The sequence below is a fragment of the Chiloscyllium punctatum genome, chromosome X, assembly GCF_047496795.1.
Source record: "Chiloscyllium punctatum isolate Juve2018m chromosome X, sChiPun1.3, whole genome shotgun sequence".
Lineage (NCBI taxonomy): Eukaryota > Metazoa > Chordata > Chondrichthyes > Orectolobiformes > Hemiscylliidae > Chiloscyllium > Chiloscyllium punctatum.
Genome location: NC_092791.1, coordinates 16,722,578 through 16,736,820, shown reverse-complemented (window position 1 = coordinate 16,736,820; position 14,243 = coordinate 16,722,578).

The window sequence follows — 14,243 nt, the reverse complement described above, 5'->3', positions numbered from 1 at the left end:
TTTTACCCTCCCTGTTTTGTTAAAATCCTGCTGTTTTTTATCCTCACTGCTTTGTTTAAAATCCTTGTGCTTTTTCGTCTCTCTTTTTTTAAAATCCTTGTGCTTTTAACCCTCGGTTTTAAAAATATCCTTGTGCTCTTTGCCCTCACTGTTTTATTTAAAATCCTTGTGCTTTTTTACCCTTGTTTGAAAAACCCTTGTGCTTTTCACTCTCACTGTTTTGTTTAAAATGCTTGTGTTTTTTGCCCTCACATTTTGAAATGCGTGTGCTTCTAACCCTCACTTTAAAAATCCTTGTGCTCTTTGCCCTCACTGTTTTAAAAAAAATCCTTATGCTTTTACCCTCACTGTTGTTTTAAATCTTGTGATCTTTACCCTCATTCTTTTTTTAAAAATCCTTGTGTTTTTATCCCTCCGTTTTTGAAAATCCTGATGCTTTTTTCCTCACTGCTTTGTTGAAAATCCTTGTGCTTTTTACCCTCATTGGTTTTTAAAATCCTTGTGTGTTTTACCCTCACTTTTTAAAAAATGTTTGTGCTTTTTACCTTTTTAAAAAAAATCCTTGGGCATTTTACCCTCTGTTCTTTTAAAATCCTTGTGCTTTTTTGCTTTCAATATTGTTTTAAAAATCCTTGTGCTTTTTACCCTCTGTCGACTGTTCTGGTTACAAACTCCATTTCCTTCCTCTCACTCCAATCCATCCCTGGCCAATATCTCTGGCTGGAATAGAAGAATCACATCTCTGGTGACACCTTTGTTCCTGTGTTGATTCTGATACGCTGCCCATTCCTAATAGTAGCTGCTAACACCTTCAGAATATAATTCACTGGCTCATCCCGTCTGCGGTTTGAACTTTAAGCTTTGAAATACAGTCATAACGATGTGAATAATCCGCTAATTACAGTTCTAGCTTGAAACCTGCCAAAGCAATTTTGTGTCGAAATTTCTTTCCAAACTCACACCAATGTGACGTCCATCAGCCATTCTTGTTCGCATTGATCTATGCAGTTATTTAGTTTGGCAAAGTCTTTATTTTAATATGTTAACATTCTGAACCACATCATCACATCAATCCATGAAACGTTTCTCGTTCTCTCTCTCTGTCGATTGCCCAAAGCCTTGGCATTTATTTATATTTTAACTGCTCTCATTCGTGTGAACACCGAACACAGAACATCACAGAACATTGATCCTCATGTAAGGTAAACTAATGTACGAAACCTCCAACTTATGTGACCATATGCATGTCCAGCAGTCTCAAACATCCCCAATGACCTCGCTTCCACAACTGCTGCTGGCAATGCATTCCATGCTCTCACAACTCTCTGCGTAAGAAACCCGCCTTTGACATCCCCTCTACACTTTACACCAAACAGCTTAAAACTATCGTGTTGACAATTTCTGCCCTGGGAAAACGTCTTTGGCTATCTATGCCTCAAATTATCTTGTACACCTCAATGAGGTCTCCTCTCTTTATTTTTTTCCAATGAGAACGTCCGAGCTTCACGCTCTTTCAATGATTCAAGTTCTCACATTCATTCACTTTATCAAACTTCATTCCTTGAAGTTTGAATCGATCTTCACTCATTCATTCAATCAATCGCACTGCACTAGTTCATTCAAGATATCAACCTTCATTTCGTCATTCATTGAATCAATTTTCATGTATTCATTCATTGAAACAAACATAATTCATTTCAAGACGTGAGCTTCAACTATTCATTCAATGAACCAAACGTCATTCATTGATGGCATGAAAAGAACTTAACGCATTCATTCATCGAACTAAACTGCATTCATTCATTCATTGAATTAAACTTCACTCAGTCATTCTTAGAATCAAGCTGCATTCATTCATTCAATGTCTTGAGCTTAAATCATTCACTCAATGAGGCAACTGTGTTGATTGGCGTGAGCTTCACTCATTCAGGCAAGAATCTCTTGTGCTTTTTGCCTTTTTAAAAACATCCTTGCGCTTTTATCCTCGCTTTCTTTTAAATCCTTGTGCTTTGTGTCCTCAGTTTTTTTTAAAATTCTTCTGCTTTTTACCCTCACATTTTTAAAAATCCTTGTGTGATTTAACGCTTTTTGAAACATCCTTATGCTTTTTACCCTCACTGTTGTTTTAAATCTTGTGATTTTTACCCTCACTTTTTTATAGTCCTTGTGCTTTTAACCCTCGGTTTTAAAAATATCCTTGTGCTTTTTGCCCTCACTGTTTTGTTTAAAATCCTTGTGCCTTTCACGATCACTGGTTTTTAAAATCCTTGTGCCTTTTACGCTCACTGGTTTTTAAAGTCCCTGTGCGTTTTACACATTTTTGGACAAATTCTTGTGCTATTTACCTTCTTTTTTAAAACTCCTTGTGCTTTTTGCCCTCTGCTCTTTTAAAATCCTAGTGCTTTTTACCCACACTGTCTGTTTAAGTCCTTGTGCTGTTTGCAATCAATCTTTTTCGAATCCTTGTGCTTTTTACCCTTTTTCTGAAACATCCTTGTGCTTTTCCCCCACGGTTCTTTTTAAAATCCTTGTGCTTTTTGCCCTTTTATTTAATCCTTGTGTTTTTTGCTCTCACTGTTTTATTTAAAATCCTTGTGCTTTTTTACCCTTGTTTGAAAAACCCTTGTGCTTTTCACTCTCACTGTTTTGTTTAAAATCCTTGTGCTTTTTTACCCTTGTTTGAAAAACCCTTGTGCTTTTCACTCTCACTGTTTTGTTTAAAATGCTTGTGTTTTTTGCCCTCACATTTTGAAATGCGTGTGCTTCTAACCCTCACTTTAAAAATCCTTGTGCTCTTTGCCCTCACTGTTTTAAAAAAAATCCTTATGCTTTTACCCTCACTGTTGTTTTAAATCTTGTGATCTTTTCCCCCATTCTTTTTTTAAAAATCCTTGTGCTTTGATCCCTCGGTTTTTGAAAATCCTGATGCTTTTTTCCTCACTGCTTTGTTGAAAATCCTTGTGCTTTTTAGCCTCACTGGTTTTTAAAATCCTTGTGTGTTTTACCCTCACTTTTTTTAAAATGCTTGTGCTTTTTACTTTATTTAAAAAAATCCTTGGGCATTTTACCCTCTGTTCTTTTAAAATCCTTGTGCTTTTTTGCTTTCAATATTGTTTTAAAAATCCTTGTGCTTTTTACCCTCTGTCGACTGTTCTGGTTACAAACTCCATTTCCTTCCTCTCACTCCAATCCATCCCTGGCCAATATCTCTGGCTGGAATAGAAGAATCACATCTCTGGTGACACCTTTGTTCCTGTGTTGATTCTGATACGCTGCCCATTCCTAATAGTAGCTGCTAACACCTTCAGAATATAATTCACTGGCTCATCCCGTCTGCGGTTTGAACTTTAAGCTTTGAAATACAGTCATAACGATGTGAATAATCCGCTAATTACAGTTCTAGCTTGAAACCTGCCAAAGCAATTTTGTGTCGAAATTTCTTTCCAAACTCACACCAATGTCACGTCCATCAGCCATTCTTGTTCGCATTGATCTATGCAGTTGTTTAGTTTGGCAAAGTCTTTATTTTAATATGTTAACATTCTGAACCACATCATCACATCAATCCATGAAACGTTTCTCGTTCTCTCTCTCTGTCGATTGCCCAAACCCTTGGCATTTATTTATATTTTAACTGCTCTGATTCGTGTGAACACCGAACACAGAACATCACAGAACATTGATCCTCATGTAAGGTAAACTAATGTACGAAACCTCCAATTTCTGTGACCATATGCATGTCCAGCAGTCTCAAACATCCCCAATGACCTCGCTTCCACAACTGCTGCTGGCAATGCATTCCATGCTCTCACAACTCTCTGCGTAAGAAACCCGCCTTTGACATCCCCTCTACACTTTACACCAAACAGCTTAAAACTATCGTGTTGACAATTTCTGCCCTGGGAAAACGTCTTTGGCTATCTATGCCTCAAATTATCTTGTACACCTCAATGAGGTCCCCTCTCTACCTTTTTTTCCAATGAAAACGTCCGAGCTTCACTCTCTTTCAATGATTCAAGTTCTCACATTCATTCACTTTATCAAACTTCATTCCTTGAAGTTTGAATCGATCTTCACTCATTCATTCAATCAATCACACTGCACTAGTTCATTCAAGATATCAACCTTCATTTCGTCATTCATTGAATCAATTTTCATGTATTCATTCATTGAAACAAACATAATTCATTTCAAGACGCGAGCTTCAACTGTTCATTCAATGAATCAAACGTCATTCATTGATGGCATGAAAAGAACTTAACGCATTCATTCATCGAACTAAACTGCATTCATTCATTCATTGAATTAAACTTCACTCAGTCATTCATAGAATCAAGCTGCATTCATTCATTCAATGTCTTGAGCTTAAATCATTCACTCAATGAGGCAACTGTGTTGATTGGCGTGAGCTTCACTCATTCAGGCAAGAATCTCTTGTGCTTTTTACCTTTTTAAAAACATCCTTGCGCTTTTATCCTCACTTTCTTTTAAATCCTTGTGCTTTTTACCCTCGCTTTTTTGAAATGTCCTTGTGCTTTTTACCATCAGTTTTTTAAAAAATCCTTGTGCTTTTTACCCACGGTTCTTTTTAAAATCCTTGTGCTTTTTACCCTCCCTGTTTTGTTAAAATCCTGCTGTTTTTTATCCTCACTGCTTTGTTTAAAATCCTTGTGCTTTTTCGTCTCTCTTTTTTTAAAATCCTTGTGCTTTTAACCCTCGGTTTTAAAAATATCCTTGTGCTTTTTGCCCTCACTGTTTTGTTTAAAATCCTTGTGCCTTTTACGCTCACTGGTTTTTAAAGTCCCTGTGCGTTTTACACATTTTTGGACAAATTCTTGTGCTATTTACCTTCTTTTTTAAAACTCCTTGTGCTTTTTACCCTCTGCTCTTTTAAAATCCTAGTGCTTTTTACCCACACTGTCTGTTTAAGTCCTTGTGCTGTTTGCAATCAATCTTTTTCGAATCCTTGTGCTTTTTACCCTTTTTTTGAAACATCCTTGTGCTTTTCCCCCACGGTTCTTTTTAAAAGCCTTGTGCTTTTTGACCTTTTTTTTAATCCTTGTGCTTTTTGCTCTCACTGTTTTATTTAAAATCCTTGTGCTTTTTTACCCTTGTTTGAAAAACCCTTGTGCTTTTCACTCTCACTGTTTTGTTTAAAATGCTTGTGTTTTTTGCCCTCACATTTTGAAATGCGTGTGCTTCTAACCCTCACTTTAAAAATCCTTGTGCTCTTTGCCCTCACTGTTTTTTAAAAAAAATCCTTATGCTTTTTACCCTCACTGTTGTTTTAAATATTGTGATCTTTACCCTCATTCTTTTTTTAAAAATCCTTGTGTTTTTATCCCTCCGTTTTTGAAAATCCTTATGCTTTTTTCCTCACTGCTTTGTTGAAAATCCTTGTGCTTTTTACCCTCATTGGTTTTTAAAATCCTTGTGTGTTTTACCCTCACTTTTTAAAAAATGTTTGTGCTTTTTACCTTTTTAAAAAAAATCCTTGGGCATTTTACCCTCTGTTCTTTTAAAATCCTTGTGCTTTTTTGCTTTCAATATTGTTTTAAAAATCCTTGTGCTTTTTACCCTCTGTCGACTGTTCTGGTTACAAACTCAATTTCCTTCCTCTCACTCCAATCCATCCCTGGCCAATATCTCTGGCTGCAATAGAAGAATCACAACTCTGGTGACACCTTTGTTCCTGTGTTGATTCTGATACGCTGCCCATTCCTAATAGTAGCTGCTAACACCTTCAGAATATAATTCACTGGCTCATCCCGTCTGCGGTTTGAACTTTAAGCTTTGAAATACAGTCATAACGATGTGAATAATCCGCTAATTACAGGTCTAGCTTGAAACCTGCCAAAGCAATTTTGTGTCGAAATTTCTTTCCAAACTCACACCAATGTGACGTCCATCAGCCATTCTTGTTCGCATTGATCTATGCAGTTATTTAGTTTGGCAAAGTCTTTATTTTAATATGTTAACATTCTGAACCACATCATCACATCAATCCATGAAACGTTTCTCGTTCTCTCTCTCTGTCGATTGCCCAAAGCCTTGGCATTTATTTATATTTTAACTGCTCTCATTCGTGTGAACACCGAACACAGAACATCACAGAACATTGATCCTCATGTAAGGTAAACTAATGTACGAAACCTCCAACTTATGTGACCATATGCATGTCCAGCAGTCTCAAACATCCCCAATGACCTCGCTTCCACAACTGCTGCTGGCAATGCATTCCATGCTCTCACAACTCTCTGCGTAAGAAACCCGCCTTTGACATCCCCTCTACACTTTACACCAAACTGCTTAAAACTATCGTGTTGACAATTTCTGCCCTGGGAAAACGTCTTTGGCTATCTATGCCTCAAATTATCTTGTACACCTCAATGAGGTCTCCTCTCTTTATTTTTTTCCAATGAGAACGTCCGAGCTTCACGCTCTTTCAATGATTCAAGTTCTCACATTCATTCACTTTATCAAACTTCATTCCTTGAAGTTTGAATCGATCTTCACTCATTCATTCAATCAATCGCACTGCACTAGTTCATTCAAGATATCAACCTTCATTTCGTCATTCATTGAATCAATTTTCATGTATTCATTCATTGAAACAAACATAATTCATTTCAAGACGTGAGCTTCAACTATTCATTCAATGAACCAAACGTCATTCATTGATGGCATGAAAAGAACTTAACGCATTCATTCATCGAACTAAACTGCATTCATTCATTCATTGAATTAAACTTCACTCAGTCATTCTTAGAATCAAGCTGCATTCATTCATTCAATGTCTTGAGCTTAAATCATTCACTCAATGAGGCAACTGTGTTGATTGGCGTGTGCTTCACTCATTCAGGCAAGAATCTCTTGTGCTTTTTGCCTTTTTAAAAACATCCTTGCGCTTTTATCCTCGCTTTCTTTTAAATCCTTGTGCTTTGTGTCCTCAGTTTTTTTTTAAATTCTTCTGCTTTTTACCCTCACATTTTTAAAAATCCTTGTGTGATTTAACGCTTTTTGAAACATCCTTATGCTTTTTACCCTCACTGTTGTTTTAAATCTTGTGATTTTTACCCTCACTTTTTTATAGTCCTTGTGCTTTTAACCCTCGGTTTTAAAAATATCCTTGTGCTTTTTGCCCTCACTGTTTTGTTTAAAATCCTTGTGCCTTTCACGATCACTGGTTTTTAAAATCCTTGTGCCTTTTACGCTCACTGGTTTTTAAAGTACCTGTGCGTTTTACACATTTTTGGACAAATTCTTGAGCTATTTACCTTCTTTTTTAAAACTCCTTGTGCTTTTTGCCTTCTGCTCTTTTAAAATCCTAGTGCTTTTTACCCACACTGTCTGTTTAAGTCCTTGTGCTGTTTGCAATCAATCTTTTTCGAATCCTTGTGCTTTTTACCCTTTTTCTGAAACATCCTTGTGCTTTTCCCCCACGGTTCTTTTTAAAATCCTTGTGCTTTTTGCCCTTTTATTTAATCCTTGTGTTTTTTGCTCTCACTGTTTTATTTAAAATCCTTGTGCTTTTTTACCCTTGTTTGAAAAACCCTTGTGCTTTTCACTCTCACTGTTTTGTTTAAAATCCTTGTGCTTTTTTACCCTTGTTTGAAAAACCCTTGTGCTTTTCACTCTCACTGTTTTGTTTAAAATGCTTGTGTTTTTTGCCCTCACATTTTGAAATGCGTGTGCTTCTAACCCTCACTTTAAAAATCCTTGTGCTCTTTGCCCTCACTGTTTTAAAAAAAATCCTTATGCTTTTACCCTCACTGTTGTTTTAAATCTTGTGATCTTTTCCCCCATTCTTTTTTTAAAAATCCTTGTGCTTTGATCCCTCGGTTTTTGAAAATCCTGATGCTTTTTTCCTCACTGCTTTGTTGAAAATCCTTGTGCTTTTTAGCCTCACTGGTTTTTAAAATCCTTGTGTGTTTTACCCTCACTTTTTAAAAAATGTTTGTGCTTTTTACTTTATTAAAAAAAATCCTTGGGCATTTTACCCTCTGTTCTTTTAAAATCCTTGTGCTTTTTTGCTTTCAATATTGTTTTAAAAATCCTTGTGCTTTTTACCCTCTGTCGACTGTTCTGGTTACAAACTCCATTTCCTTCCTCTCACTCCAATCCATCCCTGGCCAATATCTCTGGCTGCAATAGAAGAATCACATCTCTGGTGACACCTTTGTTCCTGTGTTGATTCTGATACGCTGCCCATTCCTAATAGTAGCTGCTAACACCTTCAGAATATAATTCACTGGCTCATCCCGTCTGCGGTTTGAACTTTAAGCTTTGAAATACAGTCATAACGATGTGAATAATCCGCTAATTACAGTTCTAGCTTGAAACCTGCCAAAGCAATTTTGTGTCGAAATTTCTTTCCAAACTCACACCAATGTCACGTCCATCAGCCATTCTTGTTCGCATTGATCTATGCAGTTGTTTAGTTTGGCAAAGTCTTTATTTTAATATGTTAACATTCTGAACCACATCATCACATCAATCCATGAAACGTTTCTCGTTCTCTCTCTCTGTCGATTGCCCAAACCCTTGGCATTTATTTATATTTTAACTGCTCTCATTCGTGTGAACACCGAACACAGAACATCACAGAACATTGATCCTCATGTAAGGTAAACTAATGTACGAAACCTCCAATTTCTGTGACCATATGCATGTCCAGCAGTCTCAAATATCCCCAATGACCTCGCTTCCACAACTGCTGCTGGCAATGCATTCCATGCTCTCACAACTCTCTGCGTAAGAAACCCGCCTTTGACAACCCCTCTACACTTTACACCAAACAGCTTAAAACTATCGTGTTGACAATTTCTGCCCTGGGAAAACGTCTTTGGCTATCTATGCCTCAAATTATCTTGTACACCTCAATGAGGTCCCCTCTCTACCTTTTTTTCCAATGAAAACGTCCGAGCTTCACTCTCTTTCAATGATTCAAGTTCTCACATTCATTCACTTTATCAAACTTCATTCCTTGAAGTTTGAATCGATCTTCACTCATTCATTCAATCAATCACACTGCACTGGTTCATTCAAGATATCAACCTTCATTTCGTCATTCATTGAATCAATTTTCATGTATTCATTCATTGAAACAAACATAATTCATTTCAAGACGCGAGCTTCAACTGTTCATTCAATGAATCAAACGTCATTCATTGATGGCATGAAAAGAACTTAACGCATTCATTCATCGAACTAAACTGCATTCATTCATTCATTGAATTAAACTTCACTCAGTCATTCATAGAATCAAGCTGCATTCATTCATTCAATGTCTTGAGCTTAAATCATTCACTCAATGAGGCAACTGTGTTGATTGGCGTGAGCTTCACTCATTCAGGCAAGAATCTCTTGTGCTTTTTACCTTTTTAAAAACATCCTTGCGCTTTTATCCTCACTTTCTTTTAAATCCTTGTGCTTTTTACCCTCGCTTTTTTGAAATGTCCTTGTGCTTTTTACCATCAGTTTTTTAAAAAATCCTTGTGCTTTTTACCCACGGTTCTTTTTAAAATCCTTGTGCTTTTTACCCTCCCTGTTTTGTTAAAATCCTGCTGTTTTTTATCCTCACTGCTTTGTTTAAAATCCTTGTGCTTTTTCGTCTCTCTTTTTTTAAAATCCTTGTGCTTTTAACCCTCGGTTTTAAAAATATCCTTGTGCTTTTTGCCCTCACTGTTTTGTTTAAAATCCTTGTGCCTTTTACGCTCACTGGTTTTTAAAGTCCCTGTGCGTTTTACACATTTTTGGACAAATTCTTGTGCTATTTACCTTCTTTTTTAAAACTCCTTGTGCTTTTTACCCTCTGCTCTTTTAAAATCCTAGTGCTTTTTACCCACACTGTCTGTTTAAGTCCTTGTGCTGTTTGCAATCAATCTTTTTCGAATCCTTGTGCTTTTTACCCTTTTTTTGAAACATCCTTGTGCTTTTCCCCCACGGTTCTTTTTAAAAGCCTTGTGCTTTTTGCCCTTTTTTTTAATCCTTGTGCTTTTTGCTCTCACTGTTTTATTTAAAATCCTTGTGCTTTTTTACCCTTGTTTGAAAAACCCTTGTGCTTTTCACTCTCACTGTTTTGTTTAAAATGCTTGTGTTTTTTGCCCTCACATTTTGAAATGCGTGTGCTTCTAACCCTCACTTTAAAAATCCTTGTGCTCTTTGCCCTCACTGTTTTTTAAAAAAAATCCTTATGCTTTTTACCCTCACTGTTGTTTTAAATCTTGTGATCTTTACCCTCATTCTTTTTTTAAAAATCCTTGTGTTTTTATCCCTCCGTTTTTGAAAATCCTGATGCTTTTTTCCTCACTGCTTTGTTGAAAATCCTTGTGCTTTTTACCCTCATTGGTTTTTAAAATCCTTGTGTGTTTTACCCTCACTTTTTAAAAAATGTTTGTGCTTTTTACCTTTTTAAAAAAAATCCTTGGGCATTTTACCCTCTGTTCTTTTAAAATCCTTGTGCTTTTTTGCTTTCAATATTGTTTTAAAAATCCTTGTGCTTTTTACCCTCTGTCGACTGTTCTGGTTACAAACTCAATTTCCTTCCGCTCACTCCAATCCATCCCTGGCCAATATCTCTGGCTGCAATAGAAGAATCACAACTCTGGTGACACCTTTGTTCCTGTGTTGATTCTGATACGCTGCCCATTCCTAATAGTAGCTGCTAACACCTTCAGAATATAATTCACTGGCTCATCCCGTCTGCGGTTTGAACTTTAAGCTTTGAAATACAGTCATAACGATGTGAATAATCCGCTAATTACAGTTCTAGCTTGAAACCTGCCAAAGCAATTTTGTGTCGAAATTTCTTTCCAAACTCACACCAATGTGACGTCCATCAGCCATTCTTGTTCGCATTGATCTATGCAGTTATTTAGTTTGGCAAAGTCTTTATTTTAATATGTTAACATTCTGAACCACATCATCACATCAATCCATGAAACGTTTCTCGTTCTCTCTCTCTGTCGATTGCCCAAAGCCTTGGCATTTATTTATATTTTAACTGCTCTCATTCGTGTGAACACCGAACACAGAACATCACAGAACATTGATCCTCATGTAAGGTAAACTAATGTACGAAACCTCCAACTTATGTGACCATATGCATGTCCAGCAGTCTCAAACATCCCCAATGACCTCGCTTCCACAACTGCTGCTGGCAATGCATTCCATGCTCTCACAACTCTCTGCGTAAGAAACCCGCCTTTGACATCCCCTCTACACTTTACACCAAACTGCTTAAAACTATCGTGTTGACAATTTCTGCCCTGGGAAAACGTCTTTGGCTATCTATGCCTCAAATTATCTTGTACACCTCAATGAGGTCTCCTCTCTTTATTTTTTTCCAATGAGAACGTCCGAGCTTCACGCTCTTTCAATGATTCAAGTTCTCACATTCATTCACTTTATCAAACTTCATTCCTTGAAGTTTGAATCGATCTTCACTCATTCATTCAATCAATCGCACTGCACTAGTTCATTCAAGATATCAACCTTCATTTCGTCATTCATTGAATCAATTTTCATGTATTCATTCATTGAAACAAACATAATTCATTTCAAGACGTGAGCTTCAACTATTCATTCAATGAACCAAACGTCATTCATTGATGGCATGAAAAGAACTTAACGCATTCATTCATCGAACTAAACTGCATTCATTCATTCATTGAATTAAACTTCACTCAGTCATTCTTAGAATCAAGCTGCATTCATTCATTCAATGTCTTGAGCTTAAATCATTCACTCAATGAGGCAACTGTGTTGATTGGCGTGAGCTTCACTCATTCAGGCAAGAATCTCTTGTGCTTTTTGCCTTTTTAAAAACATCCTTGCGCTTTTATCCTCGCTTTCTTTTAAATCCTTGTGCTTTGTGTCCTCAGTTTTTTTTTAAATTCTTCTGCTTTTTACCCTCACATTTTTAAAAATCCTTGTGTGATTTAACGCTTTTTGAAACATCCTTATGCTTTTTACCCTCACTGTTGTTTTAAATCTTGTGATTTTTACCCTCACTTTTTTATAGTCCTTGTGCTTTTAACCCTCGGTTTTAAAAATATCCTTGTGCTTTTTGCCCTCACTGTTTTGTTTAAAATCCTTGTGCCTTTCACGATCACTGGTTTTTAAAATCCTTGTGCCTTTTACGCTCACTGGTTTTTAAAGTACCTGTGCGTTTTACACATTTTTGGACAAATTCTTGAGCTATTTACCTTCTTTTTTAAAACTCCTTGTGCTTTTTGCCCTCTGCTCTTTTAAAATCCTAGTGCTTTTTACCCACACTGTCTGTTTAAGTCCTTGTGCTGTTTGCAATCAATCTTTTTCGAATCCTTGTGCTTTTTACCCTTTTTCTGAAACATCCTTGTGCTTTTCCCCCACGGTTCTTTTTAAAATCCTTGTGCTTTTTGCCCTTTTATTTAATCCTTGTGTTTTTTGCTCTCACTGTTTTATTTAAAATCCTTGTGCTTTTTTACCCTTGTTTGAAAAACCCTTGTGCTTTTCACTCTCACTGTTTTGTTTAAAATCCTTGTGCTTTTTTACCCTTGTTTGAAAAACCCTTGTGCTTTTCACTCTCACTGTTTTGTTTAAAATGCTTGTGTTTTTTGCCCTCACATTTTGAAATGCGTGTGCTTCTAACCCTCACTTTAAAAATCCTTGTGCTCTTTGCCCTCACTGTTTTAAAAAAAATCCTTATGCTTTTACCCTCACTGTTGTTTTAAATCTTGTGATCTTTTCCCCCATTCTTTTTTTAAAAATCCTTGTGCTTTGATCCCTCGGTTTTTGAAAATCCTGATGCTTTTTTCCTCACTGCTTTGTTGAAAATCCTTGTGCTTTTTAGCCTCACTGGTTTTTAAAATCCTTGTGTGTTTTACCCTCACTTTTTAAAAAATGTTTGTGCTTTTTACCTTTTTAAAAAAAATCCTTGGGCATTTTACCCTCTGTTCTTTTAAAATCCTTGTGCTTTTTTGCTTTCAATATTGTTTTAAAAATCCTTGTGCTTTTTACCCTCTGTCGACTGTTCTGGTTACAAACTCCATTTCCTTCCTCTCACTCCAATCCATCCCTGGCCAATATCTCTGGCTGGAATAGAAGAATCACATCTCTGGTGACACCTTTGTTCCTGTGTTGATTCTGATACGCTGCCCATTCCTAATAGTAGCTGCTAACACCTTCAGAATATAATTCACTGGCTCATCCCGTCTGCGGTTTGAACTTTAAGCTTTGAAATACAGTCATAACGATGTGAATAATCCGCTAATTACAGTTCTAGCTTGAAACCTGCCAAAGCAATTTTGTGTCGAAATTTCTTTCCAAACTCACACCAATGTCACGTCCATCAGCCATTCTTGTTCGCATTGATCTATGCGGTTGTTTAGTTTGGCAAAGTCTTTATTTTAATATGTTAACATTCTGAACCACATCATCACATCAATCCATGAAACGTTTCTCGTTCTCTCTCTCTGTCGATTGCCCAAACCCTTGGCATTTATTTATATTTTAACTGCTCTCATTCGTGTGAACACCGAACACAGAACATCACAGAACATTGATCCTCATGTAAGGTAAACTAATGTACGAAACCTCCAATTTCTGTGACCATATGCATGTCCAGCAGTCTCAAATATCCCCAATGACCTCGCTTCCACAACTGCTGCTGGCAATGCATTCCATGCTCTCACAACTCTCTGCGTAAGAAACCCGCCTTTGACATCCCCTCTACACTTTACACCAAACAGCTTAAAACTATCGTGTTGACAATTTCTGCCCTGGGAAAACGTCTTTGGCTATCTATGCCTCAAATTATCTTGTACACCTCAATGAGGTCCCCTCTCTACCTTTTTTTCCAATGAAAACGTCCGAGCTTCACTCTCTTTCAATGATTCAAGTTCTCACATTCATTCACTTTATCAAACTTCATTCCTTGAAGTTTGAATCGATCTTCACTCATTCATTCAATCAATCACACTGCACTAGTTCATTCAAGATATCAACCTTCATTTCGTCATTCATTGAATCAATTTTCATGTATTCATTCATTGAAACAAACATAATTCATTTCAAGACGCGAGCTTCAACTGTTCATTCAATGAATCAAACGTCATTCATTGATGGCATGAAAAGAACTTAACGCATTCATTCATCGAACTAAACTGCATTCATTCATTCATTGAATTAAACTTCACTCAGTCATTCATAGAATCAAGCTGCATTCATTCATTCAATGTCTTGAGCTTAAATCATTCACT